The sequence below is a fragment of the Schistocerca nitens genome, chromosome 8 (genome assembly GCF_023898315.1).
Source record: "Schistocerca nitens isolate TAMUIC-IGC-003100 chromosome 8, iqSchNite1.1, whole genome shotgun sequence".
NCBI lineage: Eukaryota > Metazoa > Arthropoda > Insecta > Orthoptera > Acrididae > Schistocerca > Schistocerca nitens.
This window is the reverse complement of record NC_064621.1, coordinates 146,779,416-146,800,988: the sequence shown is the minus strand read 5'-3', so window position 1 is coordinate 146,800,988 and position 21,573 is coordinate 146,779,416. Positions and strand designations below refer to the sequence as shown.

The 21,573-nt window shown below is 44.1% G+C and overlaps 1 protein-coding gene and 1 pseudogene across 1 annotated transcript in view; both read right to left on the bottom strand.

Moving 5' to 3' along the window:
• Positions 1-21,573, bottom strand: part of LOC126199455 (protein O-mannosyl-transferase TMTC2-like) — a 1,057,651-nt gene that overhangs the window by 321,223 nt on the left and 714,855 nt on the right. The gene's annotated exons all lie outside the window — the stretch shown is intronic.
• Positions 9,119-9,236, bottom strand: LOC126199742 (5S ribosomal RNA; annotated as a pseudogene).

Sequence of the window (21,573 nt, the reverse complement as noted above, 5' to 3'; positions counted from 1 at the left end):
GTATCTTATTTACCGTGGTTTGACTTCTATGCACTAAAGCCTACACGGTATTCCAAGCGATGCTGAAGTTACCCGCTAAAATCGCAAGAAAATTAGCCTTGTGGTTTTTGAGAAGTGTGATCAAACAGACAGGCACGACAGTTGTACAGATTTATTATTAGTATAGATTATACGGCCATATGTGTAGATTACGGAGCGTCTTAAAATTTAAATTACGTCAATAATTACGTGAAGTACGAAAAAATCAAATTTTTCTTCCCCCTGGAAGCTCTCAGATAGTCAACCTGCACTGAAAGTTGATGCCTAGGTGACGATTGTCCTGGTTTAGTAGTCTAGATTCGTTTATTGGAGGACACATTTTTCATAGTAGTGCTTATCGCGTTGTCGAGAATAGAAGATACAATAAATTTCAAGTTTTTTCATACAGATGGCTGTCACAAGAGGGAGGCGAATATTTTCAGAACCATATACTGAGATACTCCAGTAAGGTGCATAATAATATCTATGTGGAGTCTTGCTCTTATATGCTTGATTCACTCTTACCGCAATTCTGATATTGTTTAGACAAACGTACGCTAAAGTACAGTCCGCGTACGCAGGAAAATAGGCTCTCAGTTAAAACAGAGGCGAAGTCTGAAGTCTGACGACGCTCGCAGTCCCACTGTGGGGCTCCTCCTCCCTTTTTTAGTCTTACGTGGGTGCTAAATTTTTAGTTTATTTAGTTGGCGGCTGACGATGTCTCCGATCTCAACGGTCGTGTTCAGTTTAAAGCTGGGAGGACAAGTTAAAAACTTCATTAAAATCTCTTGAAACAGTAATAGCGGACGTAACGTAGCTTGACATCGTTGTAAATTGTTTATTCAAAAGCCCTGTTATTAGGCAAGCACAGTCTAATTCGATGAACAAACACCATTTGTTTTCAAGTAGAATTAATTTCAAGCTCTCAGAACAGAAAATGAATGTCTTGACACCTTATATTAGTCGTAATCATGTTTTCACGTCAGATTACAAGCTGAAAGTCAGAGAGATTGCTGCAATGTAGTCGGTGAAATTCCTCAAACAAATGACAGTCCGTTCGCTCTGTGCTGCGATGGGAAGTTAACTTTCTCATGAAAATTGTTCAACTGCTGTGAATTGAGACTGACTTCAAAATTATAGTAAGTCCAGTCTAGTAATTTTAAACCAATCAGCCTCACATGTAAAATCGTAATACTTCAGTAATTGCACATATTAAAATCCATAAATAACGAAGCTGAACCATAGAGTAAATATCTCTGGAGTTAGCACTCACAAGCGCAGAACAGATTTTGTGTTGTCAACATACATTGCCGGCCTGGTCATGTGATCTCGGGCCGTCATGTGTTTGTTCGTATAGCGCCATGTATATTTAGAATGTCGCTACATCCCTAGTACAGACGGATTCTTTTCGTACGTGTCGTGGATTATTTATATATGTTGCGAAGATATTTTAACAGTATCCGTTTGATACCGGGAATAAACCAGCTACGTAACTTTTAAGGGCAAGTGATATTACATTCAGCTTCTTTGCGATTGGTGTCATAGTTCAGATGCACTCGATTTTTGGTAGTTTTTGGTATGATACCGCACTTTATAGTATTACAGAGCCTGAAGTACATTTTTGCAGTGATAGTCCTGCAAAACGACTTGACAGTACGTTAGTACTTTCGCAAGTGTCCGAAAAACACCGAATTTACCACACATTAGCGATTATATCCCTGTTAATTCGTCCTTTTTTCTTGTATTTCTGCGTATTTATTTTCTCGTTTTTGCGACCTAAAGCACAATTTTTCTTACTGGTGGCACATTGAGGTATTTATTTAACACATTTTAAGTACTTGCTCCCAGTTCATTAAATAAATAGTAGACGGAGTAATCTATATACATAATTGACAAGTCACTGATAAATGCATGGAGGATAGTATTTACTGAAACAACTAACCTTTCCCTTTCCTGTTCCACTAGCAAATTTACGAGAGGAAGCGATTGTTTGTAAGCTTTTGTACGAGTCGTAATATCTATTATATAGTCATAAAATCGTAGAAAAATAGGTCTACAGAATCAAGTCTTAATTATAATGCGTCTCGAAATTTTTAAACGTACACAGTGTCTCTTACTAAAATGAAAACTATAATTAGAGCTATATGGAATGTACCCATGAAAAGTTACTATCCCTCCTTTCACATATTTTTCTTTCCATCCGTAGCAACAACGTAATTCACCATCGCTATTACACTATCAACAAACAGTGAAACACAACAAAAACTCTTGGTATTATAAACTTCAAACGCTGCAGAAAGCACACAGGCACAGCGAAGTCCCGAGATCACGTGACAATCCTGGTTTAATGTTGACAACATGCGCAGAACGCAATGCTCACTCCAGAGATATTTACTCTATGAGCTGAACCAGATATTACTTTTGATTCTGTTTTATTTGTAACTGTTACGAAACGAAACTTTCACAAATAACACTTTTCAACGACAAACATAGATGTAACCGAGATTCTAACAGAGAGAGATCTAACAGAACAGAATGAACGTCTACGGTCTAAAGCATGTGCTACTAAAAACAAAACATTGAACAATGTAACATCTATTTGTTGTTCTGAAGCCTTTAGCTTCCTTGAAAAACCTAAATTACTTCATTATGTTTACAAACTTATAAATTTCAAACAAAAATAGATATAGTTACTGTACTACGAAAGAGTGGCTTCATCAGGGGCAGCAGCGAGTTGGCCCATACAATATCTGCTGTATGATATGTGGACACCAATTAGTGGACATTAATGTGGGGTGTGTACATCGTTAGCTTGAACTATCCTGGGGACACTTTCAGTGATGCGTTTAAATGTCTGTGAAGGAATGGCAGCCCATTATTCCTCAAGAGCCGAAACCAGAGAAGGGTTTCATGATCGCTGTGGTCGGGAGGGAAGTCTACGGTCTGTCTCTTGCCAAAGGTCGGGACTGTAGGCAGGCCAATCCATTTCAAGACTGCGCTATGCCAGCACGACTCACAACTCGGTCTCATAACTTCACTTCTGCCAGTACCACATCTCCTACCTTCCGCAAAATCCGTTAATCCAGGAGAGTTGCGCAAGGTATGTGGGAGAGTTTCTGTCACGTTTGGAAGGTAGGAGAGAAGGTAATGGCGAAAATGAAGCTGTGAGGACGGACCGTAGACATGTTTGGGTAGAGCAGTTGATGGATCACTTGCTCGCGAATGGAAAAGGTCCCAGGTTCAAGTCCTATCCGGCACACAGCTTTAATCCTCTGGTATTCAGCACACATTTCACTGCAGAGCGAAAAATTCATTCTGGAGTAATGTTTGTTTTCCTTTTGTTTTTAGGAGACGATTCCAAGGCTGAAGAAGAAGTCTGACAGTGAAGGCTGAGGAGAATGATCTTAGAATAATGAAGCAAAGCGGTTTTGAAGTGTTGTAGAGGATGAAATGACCGAAACGGCCTCTGCTGATAGTTGTAATGTTCCTAAAATTACGCTGCAAAAGAGAGGAAAATAATTGTAGGGAATCAGCAGACATATAAGACACATGAGGTGGTGTTTCTCAAATCAGCATTGGAATAAAATTACGAAGAAATGCCTGTAGCAAACACGAAAGGTTCAGAATCCAGGTTAATGATGGTAGCTAAAATGGAATTTCAAACGTTGGCTTTTGATGTGGCAGAAAATTTAAAACGGTGACACAGATTTAACAATGAAAAGAAATTGGCAGGTAAAAATATCCATAAAAACTTTATGAAGAAATACCCGGGACACTCTTACAAAAAACCTCAGTCCACAAGTTTAATACGTCGTGTCAGGTTCAATCGACAACAAGTTGAAACATATTTTAAGCAACCATTTTTTTGTGTTTTGTACTTTCCAAATACAAAAAGATTAACTTGTTTGTGAACCATATCCCGGGTTCGATTCCCGGCGGGGTCAGGGATTTTCTCTGCCTCGTGATGGCTGGGTGTTGTGTGCTGTCCTTAGGTTAGTTAGGTTTAAGTAGTTCTAAGTTCTAGGGGACTTATGACCACAGCAGTTGAGTCCCATAGTGCTCAGAGCCATTTGAACCATCTTTTTGTGAACCATAACAACATCTTTTCTACTGAAAAACTTATATTTTGTTGTATAGTCAATATCATGTGACGCTTTACCCAACATCTCAAATTGCAAGTCTTGGAAAATATTTTCTTGCTGTAAGTCGGTTTGGTTAGAGATCTTCTTTTTCACCATTTACACCGAAAAAAATATTCAAGTATAAAATTTTTAAGCAGTTACACCGTATTTAAATAGAACAACTTAAGTTTTATGCCAATTTCGGCTTAAGAGGGCCATATCAGCAATCGTTCCCGTACCACATTTATTATTCAGGGTGTTTAATAAAAATGTCAGATATCCCTACAGGAGATGTTATTGGTCAAAACTTGAAGAAAAATTCTTATAATGATAGGACTGAAAACCAGTACCTGTTGTGAGATATGGGCTAGTGCATACCCTCTCTCCAGTTTCTCTGTCACGCAGTAGTAGCTACTGTAGGCAGTGCTGCATGTGGTTACCACGCATCCCAGCACATCCTTCACCCCTTCTTCGCATGGTACCACACAATCTTTCAAAACAACTGGCTCCATTCGGATAACGCCACATGCATTGGTCACACGTTCCTGTAAAGTCTGCACATTGCCGATGGGCTGCGCATGCATCAGTGGCGTAAAATGTCTCCACAGCCAAAAATCCAAAGGATGCACTTCCATGATATGGGACCTCCCCGACCAATCCATCACCCATGAAACGTTTCGGTGAGGTACTATCGCAGTATCCGTAGAAAATAGGGTGATCGTGCATAAACAATTGTTGTTGTCTTTCTGCACGAGTAACGTCCTACAATAGCGCTGGTAATTCACCGAGAAGCAACAGATGATACACAGCACATGATAATTTGTTTGGTAAAATATATGGTTTTGTCACTGAGTATTCCTGCCCATACAATGATGCCTCTCCTTCACGATTATTCGAGGATTTGCATCTGTCCATACTTGGATATTGTAGTAATTTACTATGCTATCTCTCGTGAATCCTCCCTCATATTACACATTATTCGTCAGATGTAAAATGTGTCGTATTTATAGGATCTTTTCTTCTAATATTCAGTAGGAATATATGACTCTTTTTCTTACGCATACTGCACAGGAACGACAGACGTGTATTACCTTATCCGTCAACTTTCTGGCGTGTATGCGGCGCAAAATTATTTATTCTTCCGATATTTCGGCTGTTAATTCTGATTCGCGGTCTGACATTTTCTCTAGAAAACACATTGATGTGGAAACTTAAGGCTCAAATGGCTCTGAGCACTATGGGACTCAACATCTTAGGTCATAAGTCCCCTAGAACTTAGAACTACTTAAACCTAACTAACCTAAGGACATCACACACACCCATGCCCGAGGCAGGATTTGAACCTGCGACCGTAGCAGTCCCGCGGTTCCGGACTGCAGCGCCAGAACCGCTAGACCACCGCGGCTGGCGGAAACTTAAGGACACAAATAACTTTCGCGTGATGTGTCACTGCCAAATAACATAGCTCGATGAAACTTGGATCACGCACAGAAAGAACTGTTGCAGTATAATACAGAAGTTAACTGAAATAAATACACTGTGTGACCAAAAGTATCCGGACACCCCCAAAAACATACGTTTTTCGTATTAGGTGCATTGTGCTGCCACCTACTGCCAGGTACTCCATATCAACGACCTCAGTAGTCATTAGACGTTGTGAGAGAGCAGAATTGGGAGCTCCACGAAACTCACGGACCTCGAACGTGGTCAGATGATAGGGCCTCACTTGTGTCATACGTCTGTACGCGAGATTTCCACATTCCTAAAAATCCCTAGGTCCACTGTTTCCGATGTGACAGTGAAGTGGAAACGTGAAGAGACATGTACAGCACAAAAGCGTACAGTTAGACCTTGTCTGTCGATTGATAGAGACCGCCGACAGTTGAAGAGGGCCGTAATGTGTAATAGGCAGACATATATCCAGACCATCGTATAGGAATTCCAAACTGCATCAGGATCCACTGCAAGTACTATGACAGTTAGGCGGGAGGTGAGAAAACTGGGATTTCATGCTAGAGCGACTGCTCATAAGCCACACATCACGCCGGTAAATGCCAAACGACGTAAACACTGAACAACTGAACAGTGGAAAAACGTTGTGTGGAGTGACGAATCGCGGTACTCAATGTGGCGATCGGATGGAAGGGTGTGGGAATGGCGAATGCCCGGCGAACGTCATCTGCTAGCGTGTGTAGTGCCAACGGCAGCCGGCAGGAGGCCGATCGGTTCTAGGCGCTACAGTCTGGAAGCGCGAGACCGCTACGGTCGCAGGTTCGAATCCTGCCTCGGGCATGGATGTGTGTGATGTCCTTAGGTTAGTTAGGGAACTGATGACCTCAGCAGTTAAGTCCCATAGTGCTCAGAGCCATTTTAACCATTTTTTTGCCAATGGTAAAATTCGAAAAAAAAAATGGTTCTGAGCACTATGGGACTCAACTGCTGAGGTCATAAGTCCCCTAGAACTTAGAACTACTTAAACCTAACTAACCTAAGGACAACACAAACATCCATGCCCGAGGCAGGATTCGAACCTGCGACCGTAGCGGTCGCGCGGTTCCAGACTGTAGCGCCAGAACCGCTCGGCCACCAGCGGCCGGCCAGGTAAAATTCGAAGGCGATGGTGTTACAGTGTGGTCGCGTTGTTCATGACTGGTCTTCCACCCCTTGTTGTTTTGCGTGGCACTATCACAGCACAGGCCTACACTTATGTTTTAAGCATTTTCTTCCTTCCCACTGTTGATCGAGAGTCTGTTCATAATGCACGGCCTGTAGCGGACTGGTTACACGACAATAACATCCCTGCAATGGACTGGCCTGCACCTGAATCCTATAGAAGGCCTTTGGGATGTGTTGAAACGTCAGCTTCGAGCCAGGACTCACTGACCGACATCGATACCTCTCCTCAGTGTAGCACTCCGTGAAGAATGGGCTGTCATTTCTCAAGAAACTTTCCAGCACCTGATTGAACATATGCCTGCGAGAGTGGATGCTCTCATCAAGGCTAAGGGTGGGGCAACACCGTATTGAATTCTAACATTACCGATGGAGTGCGCCACGAACTTGTAAGTCGATTTCAGCCAGGTGTCCGGATACTTTTGATCACATAGTGTACGCTGTGAGACGACACCTTTATGCTAAGTCATCGCTTTTTATCATCGTACTTTGACATTACCCAAGGTGGCACGTTGTTCTTAATAGGATACGTGATCACCGCGGACGAAAGTGTGTGCTGTGCAACGTACTCTCGTGTTGGCCACAAGGTTGGTTGGGAGTTCTTGTCGGACAGCGTTCCATTCCTCTACCAGCGCTGTTAACAACTCCTGGATGGTCACTAGTGCATATGGATGGGCTACAATATTGTCCCCAACGCTTCCCACATATATTCGAAGGCCTTCAAGTCGAGGCAATGGGCAGGTCAGTCCATTCGCCGAATATCCTGTCGTTCCAAGACCACCACCAAAAGCGCTGTTCGTCGGTCTTCCAAGTTACCGTGGTTGATTCAGTCGCTCCTAACACTCTTCATATGAGCATTGTTGAACATGATCGTTTTGGTGGTCCCGGTGTTATGTTGTGGGGAGGTATAACGTTGCATTAGTATTCTGATCTCCAATGGTTGAACACAGTACACTTCCCGGTCACCGATATTTTGACACTGTACTCCTTCCCCACGTGCGCCTTTTCGGGGGTTTGATTTGGCTCTGACTTTATTTTCGTGAATGACAAAGCACGACAGCATCAAACTGCATAGGTGGAGGAGCTTTTGGAATGAGAGGATATTCGGAAAGTGGTCTGGCCTGCAAGTTCCATCGATGCGCTCGGGAGACATGTTGCACCACATTCACATGCACCAACGACCATCCATCAGTTGTCAATCACGATGGTGATGGAAGGAAACCCCCTACCACAACAGCTCGTAACCGGCCTTGTTGCCAGCAAGGGAACACGTTTCAGAGCATGCATTACTGTCCGAGGTGGTCACGCACCCAATTAAGAACACTTCCCACTGTTGGTGATGTCCAGCGAACCATCATGAATCATGGTGACTTCAGAGTAATCATTGTCTCAGAAAAAATGTGTCATTTCTGTTCGTCTCACTGCGTATTTGTTTAAGTTACCTTCCATATTATACTGTAATGGCCATTTCTATATACAGTCGACAATTCATCGAGCTATATTACTTGACAGTGACATATCAGATGGAGGTTGTATGTTGTTATGTGTTGTATGTTAACCGGGGACCTACAAACGATGTAGCGGCTCCGTCCCCGCCGCAGCCACAGCGGTCCACAACCCCACGACGACTAACGCAGTCCACTTCACCCATCCGCCACCCCACACCGAATCCAGGGTTACTGTGCATTTCGGCCCCCCGCAGTTCGGCCCCCCATGGATGCTACCCCCCTGGCCCACACCGAACCCAGGGTTATTGTGCTGTTCGCCACCCCCCTCCACCCCCCCACCCCCCTCAGGGAACGTCTCACACCAGACGATTGTAACCCCAATGTTTGCGTGGTAGAGTAGTAATGATAGTGTATGTGTGCGTGGAGAAATTGTTTGCACCAGCAGTCGCCGACATCATGTAGCTGAGGCGGAATAAGGAAAACCAGCCGGCATTCGCAGAGGCAGATGGAAAACTGCCTAAAAACCATCCACGGACTGGCCGGCTCACCAGACCTCGACACAAGTCCTGCGGGCGGATTCGTGCCGTAGAGCAGGTGCTCCTTCCCACTCGGAAAGCCGTGTGTTAGACCGCTCGGGTAACCGGGCGGGCCACGCGGAGTTTAATTTCAAACTGAAGTCTTGCATCCCAGTGTATAAAGCACTCCGTCTTCAGGCCACGAGTGGCCTACCGGGACCATCCGACTGTCGTGTCATCCTCGGTGGAGGATGCGGATAGGAGCGGCACGGGATTAGCACACCGATCTCACGGTCGAGTAGCTCCTGAATTGGCATCACGAGGCTGAGTACAGACCGAAAAATGGCAACAGCGCATGGTGGCCTGGATGGTCACCCATCCAAGTGCCGACCACGCCCGACAGCGCTTAACTTCGGTGATCTCACGGGAACCAGTGTATCCACTGCGGCAAGGCCGTTGCCCTCATCCCAGTGTATAGTACCTGAAATATTCCTACCCACTTGTGAGATGTCCACTCCGGCCTGTGAATAATGCCGAGTAATTTTTTGCGTGTGTCGCTATGGTTTATTCTGATGGTGATATAAATGATATTTAAGATAAATTCCAGATACCAGCCTTCTCCACGGATAGTTTGTGTTCAACCCCCCTTTTGTGGGTTCGTATGATCTAAATTAGAGAGTGCTGAATAGAATATCGAGTAGGCACAGGATCGGCCACGATCGATTGTTGTGAACGCTGCCGACACTCAGAGGAAATTCCCGCCGGGCCCTGCGATGGATGTGTGACAGTGGGACACCACAGAGGGCTACGGCACCGCGCATGCGCAGCTGTGCTGCATCAGTACGGCTTGTGCTGCCTGTTGCAGGGCACGCCGCCGCCCGCGCGGCCGCACAAGAACGCCAGATATTGCCTCTCCGTGCTGGGAGAGCGCGCTGGCGGTGCTTTATTGCGACGTCCACGGGACATCCGGCGTCCCGCACTCATAGCCGGGAGTCTGACAGCACACGCTCTTCGCTCGCTTAAAGGGCCAGAGGCACTACAGCTCCGTAATTACCGTCGAGGGCCATGGGACAGCAGATTTGGGAGAGCAAATTCTTTCGACTCTGGTGTTGTTGTTGTTGTGGTCTTCAGTCCAGAGACTGTTTTGATGCAGATCTCCATGTTACTCTATCCTGTGCAAGCTTCCTCATCTCCCAGTACTTACTGCAACCTACATCCTTGTGAATCTGCTTAGTGTATTCATCTCTTAGTCTCCCTCTACGACTTTTACCCTCCACGCTGCCCTCCATTACTAAATTGGTGATCACTTGATGCCTCAGAACATGTCCTACCAACCGATCCCTTCTTCTAGTTAAGTTGTGCCACAAATTCCTCTTCTCCCCAATTCTATTCAATACCTCCTCATTAGTTATGTGATCTACCCATCTAATCTTCAGCATTCTTCTGTAGCACCACATTTCGAAAGCTTCTATTCTCTTCTTGTCCAAACTACTTATTGTCCATGTTTCACTTCCATACATGGCTATACTCCATACAAATACTTTTCAGAAACAACTTCCTGACACTTAAATCTACACTCGTTGTTAACAAATTCCTCTTCTTCAGAAGCTCTTTCCTTGTCATTGCGGGTCTACATCTTATATCCTCTCTACTTCGACCATCATCAGTTATTTTGCTCCCCAAATAGCAAAACTCCTTTACTACTTTAAGTGTCTCATTTCCTAACCTAATTCCCTCAGCATCACCCGAGTTAACTCGACTACATTCCATTATCCTAGTTTTGCTTTTGTTGATGTTCATCTTATATCCTCCTTTCAAGACACTGTCCATTCCGTTCAACTACTCTTCCAAGTCCTTTGCTGTCTCTAACAGAATTACAATGTCATCGGCGAACCTTAAAGTTTTTATTTCTTCTCCATGGATTTTAATACGTACTCCGATTTTTTCTTTTGTCTAATTTACTGCTTGCTCAATAAACAGATTGAATAACATCGGGGAGAGGCTACACCCCTGTCTCACTGCCTTCCCAACCACTGATTCTCTTTCATGTCCCTCGACTCTTATAACTGCCATCTGGTTTCTGTACAAATTGTAAATAGCCTTTCGCTCCCTGTATTTTACCACTGTCACCTTCAGAATTTGAAAGAGAGTATTCCAGTCAACATTCTCAAAAGCTTTCTCTACGTCTACAAATGCTAGATACGTAGGTTTGTCTTTTCGTAATCTAGCTCTGATAAAGCTCTGATAAAGGAGGTGTAAGCAACTGCCGTTTGATGGGAAGTTATTTCGTCGTTATGAGCCAGAAAAGATTCACCCAAGGTCTGTGCTAGCGATTTGTTTCACTCTACACATCGTGAGCAACTGCTTCGTACAGCGATTGTCCGCCTTAGGAACGCAATACAGCCGCGATTCTGCATGGCATGTATTCGACAAGTGCTTGGAACACTTCCGCAGATGGGTGTTATCAAATGTCTGTTCCCGTAAATTACCAACCGGTGCTTACCAACTGGTGTCCCATAGCACCCAGATGTGTACCATTAGGTTCAGATCAGGAGTATTTGATGGCCAAAGACCAAGCCATCTAAGTGAGTCCACTATCATGCTTCTTAAATCACTGTAGCGGACCTATTATCCTGCTGGAAGATGTCATCGGAGTTTGAAGAGACGCAGCTGGTCTACAGTAATCTTCACATCAACCACAACCGACATGGTGGCTTCAATCATTACCACGGCTTACATGGAACACAAGCTAAACGTCGCCCACAGCATAATACTGCCCCTATCAGCCTGCGTCCGTGGTGCGACGCAAGTTTCGAGAAGCCGTTCGCTCTGATGCCGGCGCATCCGAACACGACTGTCGACTTGGCGTAACAAGAAAGGTGATTCGCCCAGCTTCATTGATCCACTGTCCAATCTAGTTGATCCAGTGTTTTGGTTCCATATTACCACTTAGCACTTGTCTGCTGCACATTCTCGTTCAAAGGCGCCCCGCCAATATGATAGGCCCTTTGACAAAGTCGCTTACGTCCGTGGGTTACTCCGTTTGTGACCCGTATCGTCTCGCTAGAATAATCCCCCGTTCGTCGCCGCTTCGTTTACATACATCCCTTGCCAAATCGCGTGTGCAGAACGCAACACCAGTTAAACTCGCCGTGGACAGTGGTAATTTTTTGGCCCATCAGTGTCTCGGTATGCATATGACTGCATCTGTACTTAATACTCTACTGGCCATTAAAATTACTGCACCAACAAGAAATGCAGATTATAAACGGGTATTCATTGGGCGAATATATTATACTAGAACTGACATGTGATTACATTTTCACGCAATTTGGGTGCATAGATCCTGATACGCCTGGGCATTGAGTCAAAAAGAGCTTGGATGGCGTGTATAGGTACAGCTGCCCATGCAGCTTCAACACGATACCACAGTTCATCAAGAGTAGTGACTGGCGTATTGTGACGAGCCAGTTGCTCAGCCGCCATTGACCAGACGTTTTCAATTGGTGAGAGATCTCGAGAATGTGCTGGCCAGGGCAGCAGTAGAACATTTTCTGTATCCACAAAGGCCCGTACAGGACCTGCAACATGCGGTCGTGCATTATCCTGCTGAAATGTAGGGTTTCGCAGGGATCTTATGAAGGTATAGCCACGGATCGTAACACATCTGAAATGTAATGTCCGCTGTTTAAATTGCCGTCAATGCGAACAAGATGTGACCGAGACGTGTAACCAATGGCACCCCATACCATCACGCCGGGTGATACGCCAGTATGTCGTTGACGAATACACGCTTCCAATGTGCGTTCACCGCGATGTCGCCGAACACGGATGCGACCATCATGATGCTGTAAACAGAACCTGGATTCATCCGAAAAAATGATGTTTTGCCATTCGTGCACCCAGGGTCGTCGTTGAAAACACCATCGCAGGCGCTCCTGTCTGTGACGCAGCGTCAATTGTAACAACGGCCATGGTCCCCGAGCTGATAGTCCATGCTGCTGCAAACGTCGTCGAACTGTTCGTGCAGATGGTTGTTGTCTTGCAAACGTACCCATCTGTTGACTCAGGGATCGAGACGTGGCTGCACGATACGTTACAGCCATGCGGATAAGATGCCTGTCGTGTCAACTGCTAGTGATACGAGGCCGTTGGGATCCTGCACGGCGTTCCGTAATACCCTCCTGAAGCCACCGATTCCATATTCTGCTAACAGTCATTGGATCTCGACCAACGCGAGCAGCAACGACGCGATACGATAAACCGCAATCGTGATAGGCTACAATCCGACCTTTATCAAAGTCGGAAACGCGATGGTACGCATTTGTCCTCCTTACACGAGGCATCACAACAACGTTTCACCAGGCAACGCCGGTCAACTGGTGTTTGTGTATGAGAAATCTGTTGGAAACTTTTCTCATGTCAGCACGTTGTAGGTGTCGCCACCGGCGCCAACCTACTGTGAATGCTCTGAAAATCTAATCATTTGCATCTTCTTCCTGTCGGTTAAATTTCGCGTCTGTAGCACGTCATCTTCGTGGTGTAACAATTTTAATGGCCAGTAGTGTGGTTGCCTTGCCGTATCACGTGCGCAGAAAGCAAAACCATTTAAACTCGCCGTGGACAGTGGTAATTTTTTGGCTCATCAGTGTCTCGGTATGCATATGACAGCATACTGTACTTAATATGTTCCAAAACGCCGCCAAAAAACGAAATGATCTGGTGATCATACCCCTAGCTCTATTGATGGTAAAAAGGTAAGATAAACTGTTTTCGATAGCCCTTGGGCTAGGGACCATTGGTATCCCCAACAGAAGGATCGTCTGAGTGTCACCATGCTATAGTACAGCATCGGAGTATGAATATTAACACGCCTCCTCCTGCTTAGGCGAATGGAGAAAATCGATTGATTCTTTTCGCATTTGATATGGCCCACTGTTGGCTTGACGCAACTACAGGAGGCAACATTAGTTCATGAGCAGTTCCTCGATAACCCCACAAGAAGGTTTTTTTTTTTTTTTTTTTTTTTTTTTGCGCCTTTTCGCCGTCTCCAGCGGGCCAAAACCCAACCGAGTATTCCACGACGGCTACGCACAGCGAATGGCTGAAGTTTTTACGATATAATCCTAATACCCCGATCTATAACAACATTCAAAATTTTCATGATGTACTTACCCGTGTCCGAGAAAGAGAGGTTCAAAATTACCCTATTTCTACAGTTAAAATCTGGCATGAGGTGAAATCTAAATAATAAATAACAGCATGAAACTGCTCAAATATTATCAGTATATTCCATAGACATTTATCTAGAAGATCCATCTTCCATTTTTCAAAAATCTTTGTCCCTTATCGAAAAACACCCCAAAAACTTGTGTTTTGGGTACCAAAACCAAGCCGCGGATTCTGAGACGGCTTTGAACAGCAGATGACTAATTTTTCTAACATCCCGATTTCTAACAACCTTGATAATATTTTTGATACCTTTATTTCTTTCCAAGATACGGAAGGTCAAGGTTAGCCTACTTGCACACATAAAATACGTACTTAAAATCCAGTCTGAAGCGAAAACTTAGTTTATACAGGGTGGTCCATTGATCGTGACCGGGTCAAATATCTCACGAAGTAAGCGTCAAACGAAAAAAGTAAAAAGAACGAAACTTGTCTAGCTTGAAGGGGGAAACCAGATGGCGCTATAGTTGGCCCGCAAGATGGCGCTGCCACAGGTCAAACGTATATCAACTGCGTTTTTCAAAATAGGAACCCCCATTGTTATTACATATTCGTCTAGTACGTAAAGAAATATGAATGTTTCAGTTGGACCACATTTTTCGCTTTGTGATAGATGGCGCTGTAATAGTCACAAACATATGGCTCACAGTTTTAGACGAACAGTTGGTAACAGGTAGGTTTTTTAAATTAAAATACAGAACGTAGATACGTTTGAACATTTTATTTCGGTTGTTCCAATGTGATACATGTACCTTTGCGAACTTATCGTTTCTGAGAACGCATGCTGTTACAGTGTGATTACCTGTAAATACCACATTAGTGCAATAAATGCTCAAAATGATGTCCGTCAACCTCAACGCATTTGGCAATACGTGTAACGACATTCCTCTCAACAGCGAGTAGTTCACCTTCCGTAATGTTCGCACATGCATTGACAATGCGCTGACGCATGTTGTCAGGCGTTGTCGGTGGACCACGATAGCAAATATCTTTTAACCTTCCCCACAGAAAGAAATCCGGGGACGTCAGATCCGGTGAACGTGCGGGCCATGGTATAGTGCTTCGACGACCAATCCACCTGTCATGAGATATGCTATTCAATACAGCTACAACCGCACGCGAGCTACGTGCCGGACATCCATCATGTTGGAAGTACATCGCCATTCTGTCATGCAGTGAAACATCTTGTAGTAACATCGGTAGAACATTACGTAGGAAATCAGCATACATTGCACAATTTAGATTGCCATCGATTAAATGGGGGCCAATTATCCTTCCTCTCATAGTGCCCCACCATACATTAATGCGCCAAGGTCGCTCATGTTCCACTTGTCGCAGCCATCGTGGATTTTCCGTTGCCCAACAGTGCAGATTGTGCCGGTTTACGTTACCGCTGTTGGTGAATGACGCTTCGTCGCTAAATAGAACGCGTGCAAAAAATGTGTCATCATCCCGTAATTTCTCTTGAGCCCAGTGGCAAAGTTGTACACGACGTTCAAAGTCGTCGCCATGCAATTCCTGCTGCATAGAAATATGGCACGGGTGCAATCGATGTTGATGTAGCATTCTCAACACCGACGTTTTGAGATTCCCGATTCTCGCGCAATTTGTCTGCTACTGATGTGCGGATTAGCCGCGACAGCAGCTAAAACACATTCTTGGGCATCATCATTTGTTGCAGGTCGTGGATGATGTTTCATATGAGGCTGAACACTTCCTGTTTCCTTAAATAACGTAACTATCCGGCGGACGGTCCAGACACTTGGATGATGTCGTCCAGGATACCGAGCAGCATACATAGCACACGCCCGTTGGGCATTTTGATCACAATAGCCACACATCAACACGATATCGACCTTTTCCGCAATTGGTAAACGGTCCACTTAACACGGGTAATGTATCACGAAGCAAATACCGTCCGCACTGACGGAATGTTACGTGATACCACGTACATATACGTTTACAGCGCCATCTACCACAAAGCGAAAAAAGTGGTCCAATTAAAACATTCGTATTTCTTTACGTACTACACGAATATGTAATAAAAAATGGGGGTTCCTATTTAACAAAACGCAGTTGATATCCGTTTGACCTATGGCAGCATCATCTAGCGGGCCAACCATAGCGCCAACTGGTTTCCCCCTGCAAGCTAGACGAGTTTCGTTCTTTGCAGTTTTTTTTTAGTTTCGTTCTTTGTAGTTCTTTCGTTTGATGCTTGTTTCGTGAGATATTTGGCCTGGTCACTATCAATGGATCACCCTGTATAGTGACGTAGCAACGAGAAATATTCTGTAATTGATCTCCGTTATCATAGGGGAACTCCATGTTGATGTACTTGAGCACATGCAAAATTTTGTTGCACGTAAAATCCTGTCCGAGGTTTCAAATTAATTTTGTATTATTTAAATTTTACATAGGTAAACTATCAAAAATTTACTGACCAATACATATCTTACCATACGAGTTACACGTTGGTTGCAGCAGCAAAAAAAGGGAACAAACTGAAAAATACCACTATCGGAGCACAAAGAATGCGAATATGCTTCTATTTATTTAAAAGACTGCTGAAACAGTGGGGTACCAATAGCCTCTTTCTACCTTCCTCAACAACTCAAAAAAAAAAAATCCACAAATGTTGGCGTGCTAACATATTCGCGCTTTCTTACGCTAAGAGAGAAGAAGACAGTGGCAGTGGCAAAGTGACGGAAAATTGAAAAAAAAAAAATACTGGAAAAAAGCAGACAGTGGTTGTGTCGCAGAAATAGCGAAGGAGACAACTGCGGCCTGAGAGAGAAAGAGGGTGACACAGTGGCAGTGGAACGCAGTTGATAGCGACAGAACAGTGCTAGGAAAAGTGATGGAGACAGCAGCGAGGGAGGGAGTGGGGAGGATGTGGGGTAGAGAGAATAAAAGTGGTAGTGGATGAGAGTGAGTGGTGATGTGAGAGTATACGATAATGACAGTGAAGAAGAGAGGGATAGTGACGGAACAGACAACAGCAGTAGGAAGGAATGAATGAGATATTAGCTGTAAGAAAGAGCAAGAAGGAGACAGTGAGAGAAGACTAGTAACCAGACAGGCCGAAGGGGACTGTGGCTGTTACACAGGAGACAATAACAGAGAGACACAAAGAGGTAATGACAGTAAGTTGTGCTGAGTGAGTGGTGAGTAAGGGAAGCGGGGAGTGGATGGTATAAGCGATTTATAGCGATGGACTATTGGGAGTCAGTGAGTTTCACTTAGGTGAGGTTGTGCGAGGTTGAGATGAGTTGCTTGTTTAAAAAAAAGCGCGAGTATATTCACATGCCAAAATTTTTGGGAAATTTTTAAAGGGACTGAGGAAGGCAGAATAAGGCATCTGATGCCCTACTTTTCAGTTAGAGTTTTTTAAACAAATAGGGACATATTAGAATTTTTTTGTGTTCCGATATGAACAGTTCTCCACTGGTACTATATTGTCCTGGAAGACAATGTAAACAGTAATTTCCGTTTTTGTAAATGATGATGTTATCTATAATGAAATGCTTTGTGTAAAATGCTGCAAAAATACCTCAATAGAGATAAGATAAGAAGAGAATTAAAGAGAGGCAGATAGCTTGAATTGTTCAGAAATGTAAACTGTGCACTTCACAAAAATCAGGACACAAGCATCGTATGACTATAATGTCAGTGAATCGGTGCTCTAATTCGTCGACTCACACAAATACATGGGAATTACAGTGGTTGGATATATCTAGTGAGACGGGACACGGGTGCAATCGTAGTAAAGTACGCGGTAAACTTCGGTTCATTGGTACGACTCTATGAAACTGCAGTCAACGAAAAAGGCAGTTTGCTCTTAGATTGTATACTTAATCAAGTAGGTACGTTGAAGTTACGAATTTAGTGAAGTGCTGTGGCATGTGAGTACATGGTTATCAACACAAAATCAAATGTCTGTAGTGCAGGAACAGGTGTACTCAAATAACGAATAAGAAAATAGTAATGCAGGTGAGCTACTACGAACAGGATACTGAACACATCATCATTTCCAGGACAGACACTGCTCCAAGATCCACCACAGCAGTAAATGTTTATAGGTCAGTAGATGACGAAGAAATTGAAACGATATACAAGAAAATTCGAGAAATTATTCAGTTCATTAAGGGAAACGAAGACTGAATTGTGATGTAAGAATGACATTCGATAACAGGAAAGGGACGAGAAAGAAAAATAGTAGGAGAATATGGACTGGGAAAAAGGAATGAGAGAGAATTTTCCACAGAGTACATTTTAACTGTTGCTAACACTTGATTTAAAAATATGGAAAGACGTTTCTATACGGGAAGAGACCTGGAGAAGACAGAGATTCCGAAACATAGCATTTCTAGGAGCAGATGTAGACTCTGGCCATAATTTATTTGTGATGAACTGTAGATTAGAACTGAAGCAATGGCAGAAATTCAGAAGACTGTGGAGATACACTGAAAGAACCAATGGTTATTGAGATCTTCAAAGGGAGCATCAGCAACTATTGAATGAAACTGACGAAAGGAATACGACTGGGCTTCTTCAAAGAAATACTAGGCATCGAAAAGAGGTCTTATCGCTGGTGAAGTCAGCATTATCTTCCCCAAAAAATTGATTAATTGCCAGTCAGTGAACAACTGACCGAGGCACAAACAGATTGCTACGTGGAGCACTGAAGGAAATATGACTGTTTTTGTAAATTCCCATTCTTACCATAGCCTTTCCTCCTCAGGTTGAGTAATAGACCAGTAACGCACAAAATTAATACGATTCGTTCTCCTATAAAGCAGATATCACGTAATATGGTATCTAAAAAGCGATATTACTAGGGGGAGTTTTGAAGTATTTTTAGGAACGTGACTGGACTACTTGCTTTGGTAATCTTAAGCAAAATACTGTCCCCGTAGTAGGCTGCAGGATACGAGTTTTTGTATATTGCCTTTGTTTAACATAGAGCTACATTTCTGAGGCAATGAGGTTTGAACTGTATTTTCTAAAGCGTGCCTCTGCAAGAACTTTTGCAGAACGTTCGAGGAGTTTTCATGCGTTTTTCATGAGAATTTTGCTGGCGGGTAACTTCTCGTATAAGAGACAAGTGATGAAAATACGACTGAAGTCGCAGTCGTAGGATGTGTGGAAGGCTGCTTTTATCCCGGGCCTTTTGGGAATAAGGTTAAACATGGAAAGAGACCAGCTATGTACACGAAAGCAATACCGCGAGGTTGTGAGTGTTAACCCGATTAAAAACATCGAGCAAGTGTCAGTTCATATCGAGTTTACAGGACCAGTTTGAAATTCTCCGAAAAATACTCTTGATCGTTATGCACTTTTAAAGAGCAATTCTCTTTACAGCCACCATTGTAGGACACTGGAACAACGCAGTTTGCCCCAAAAGAGACTTGTAAATCAGTTTTGAGCTACATTAGGCATCTGCGCCAAGAAAAAAGAAGGTGGGTTAGAGTTAAATCATTCTGCCGACTCGAGGTGACACCAATCGAGCATTTCCGAGATCAGACAATTTGAAGATAAAGCTACACTCCGCAAGCCCCTTACGATGTGTGTCAAAGATTATTACTCGGATTCCTATTTGTTTTCCTTCTTTCATGTTTTTATATTTTACTGTTACGCTATAATGACATGACCGCTTCACAATGTAATAACAGATTTCGATCTGCCGGACTAAGGCACATGGCGGAAGCAGTTTCGGTTGTGTTGTCAACAAAACTAGAACATCTCCATAGACCGTATGTCATTTTTTGTCCTTCCCTGTTCCATTCACAAACGGTGCGTGAGAAAAATAATACACTAATGACCATTAAAAATGCTACACCACGAAGATGACGTGCTACAGGCGCGAAATTTAACCGACAAGAAGAAGATGCTGTGATATGCCAATGATTAGCTTTTCAAGCATTCACACAAGGTTGGCGCCGGTGGCGACACCTACAACGTGCTGACATGAGGAAAGTTTCCAACCGATTTCTCATACACAAACAGCAGTTGACCGGCGTTGCCTGGTGAAACGTTGTTGTGCTGCCTCGTGTAAGGAGGAGAAATGCGTACCATCACGTATCCGACTTTGATAAAGGTCGGATTGTAGCCTATCACGATTGCGGTTTATCGTATCGCGACACTGCTGCTCGTGTTGGTCGACATCCAATGACTGTTACCAGAATATGGAATCGATGGGTTTAAGAGGGTAATACGGAAAGCCGTGCTGGATCCAAACGGCCTCATATCACTAGCAGTCGAGATGACAGGCATCTTGTCTGCATGGCTGTAACGTATCGTGCAGCCACGTCTCGATCCCTGAGTCAACAGATGGGTACGTTTGCAAGACAACAACCATCTGCACGAACAGTTCGACGACGTTTGCAGCAGCATGGACTATCAGCTCGGGGACCATGGCCGTTGTTACAATTGACTCTGCGTCATAGACAGGAGCGCCTGCGATGGTGTTTTCAACGACGACCCTGGGTGCACGAATGGCAAAACGTCATTATTTCGGATGAATCCAGGTTCTGTTTACAGCATCATGATGGTCGCATCCGTGTTCGGCGACATCGCGGTGAACGCACATTGTAAGCGTGTATTCGTCATCCCATACTGGCGTATCACCCGGCGTGATGGTACGGGGTGCCATTAGATTCAAGTCTCGGTCACCTGTTGTTCGCATTGACGGCACTTTGAACAGTGGACGTTACATTTCAGATGTGTTACGATCAGTGGCTCTACCCTTCATTCCATCCATGCGAAACCCTACATTTCAGCAGGATAATGCAGGACCGCATGTTGCAGGTCCTGTACGGGCCTTTCTGGATACAGAAAATGTTCGACTGCCGCCCTGTCCAGCGCATTCTCGAGATCTCTCAGCAATTGAAAACGTCTGGTCAATGGTGGCCGAGCAACTGGGTCGTCACAATACGCCATCACTACTCTTGATGAACTGTGGTATCGTGTTGAAGCTGCATGGGCAGCTGTACCTGTACACGACATCCAAGCTCTGGCTCAAATGGTTCAAATGGCTCTGAGCACTATGGGACTCAACATCTTAGGTCATAAGTCCCCTAGAACTTAGAACTACTTAAACCTAACTAACCTAAGGACATCACACACACCCATGCCCGAGGCAGGATTCGAACCTGCGACCGTAGCAGTCCCGCGGTTCCGGACTGCAGCGCCAGAACCGCTAGACCACCGCGGCCGGCCATCCAAGCTCTTTTTGACTCAATGCCCAGGCGTATCAAGGCCGTTATTATGGCCAGAGGTGGTTGTTCTGGGTACTGATTTCTCAGGTCTATGCACCCAAATTGCGTGAAAATGTAATTACATGTCTGTTGTAGTATAATATATTCGTCCAATCAACACCCGTTCATCATCTGCATTTCTTCTTGGTGTAGCAATTTTAATGGCCTGTAGCGTAATTTTACGGTAAACATCCGTATGAGTTCTAATTTCTCTGACCAAGAGTTCTTGGTTCATCGTTCGCAAGTGGCGTAGCTGACCTTCTCACAACGGATCAAGAAATCTTCGCTACTGGCTACCAAATTTTCTGCCTTC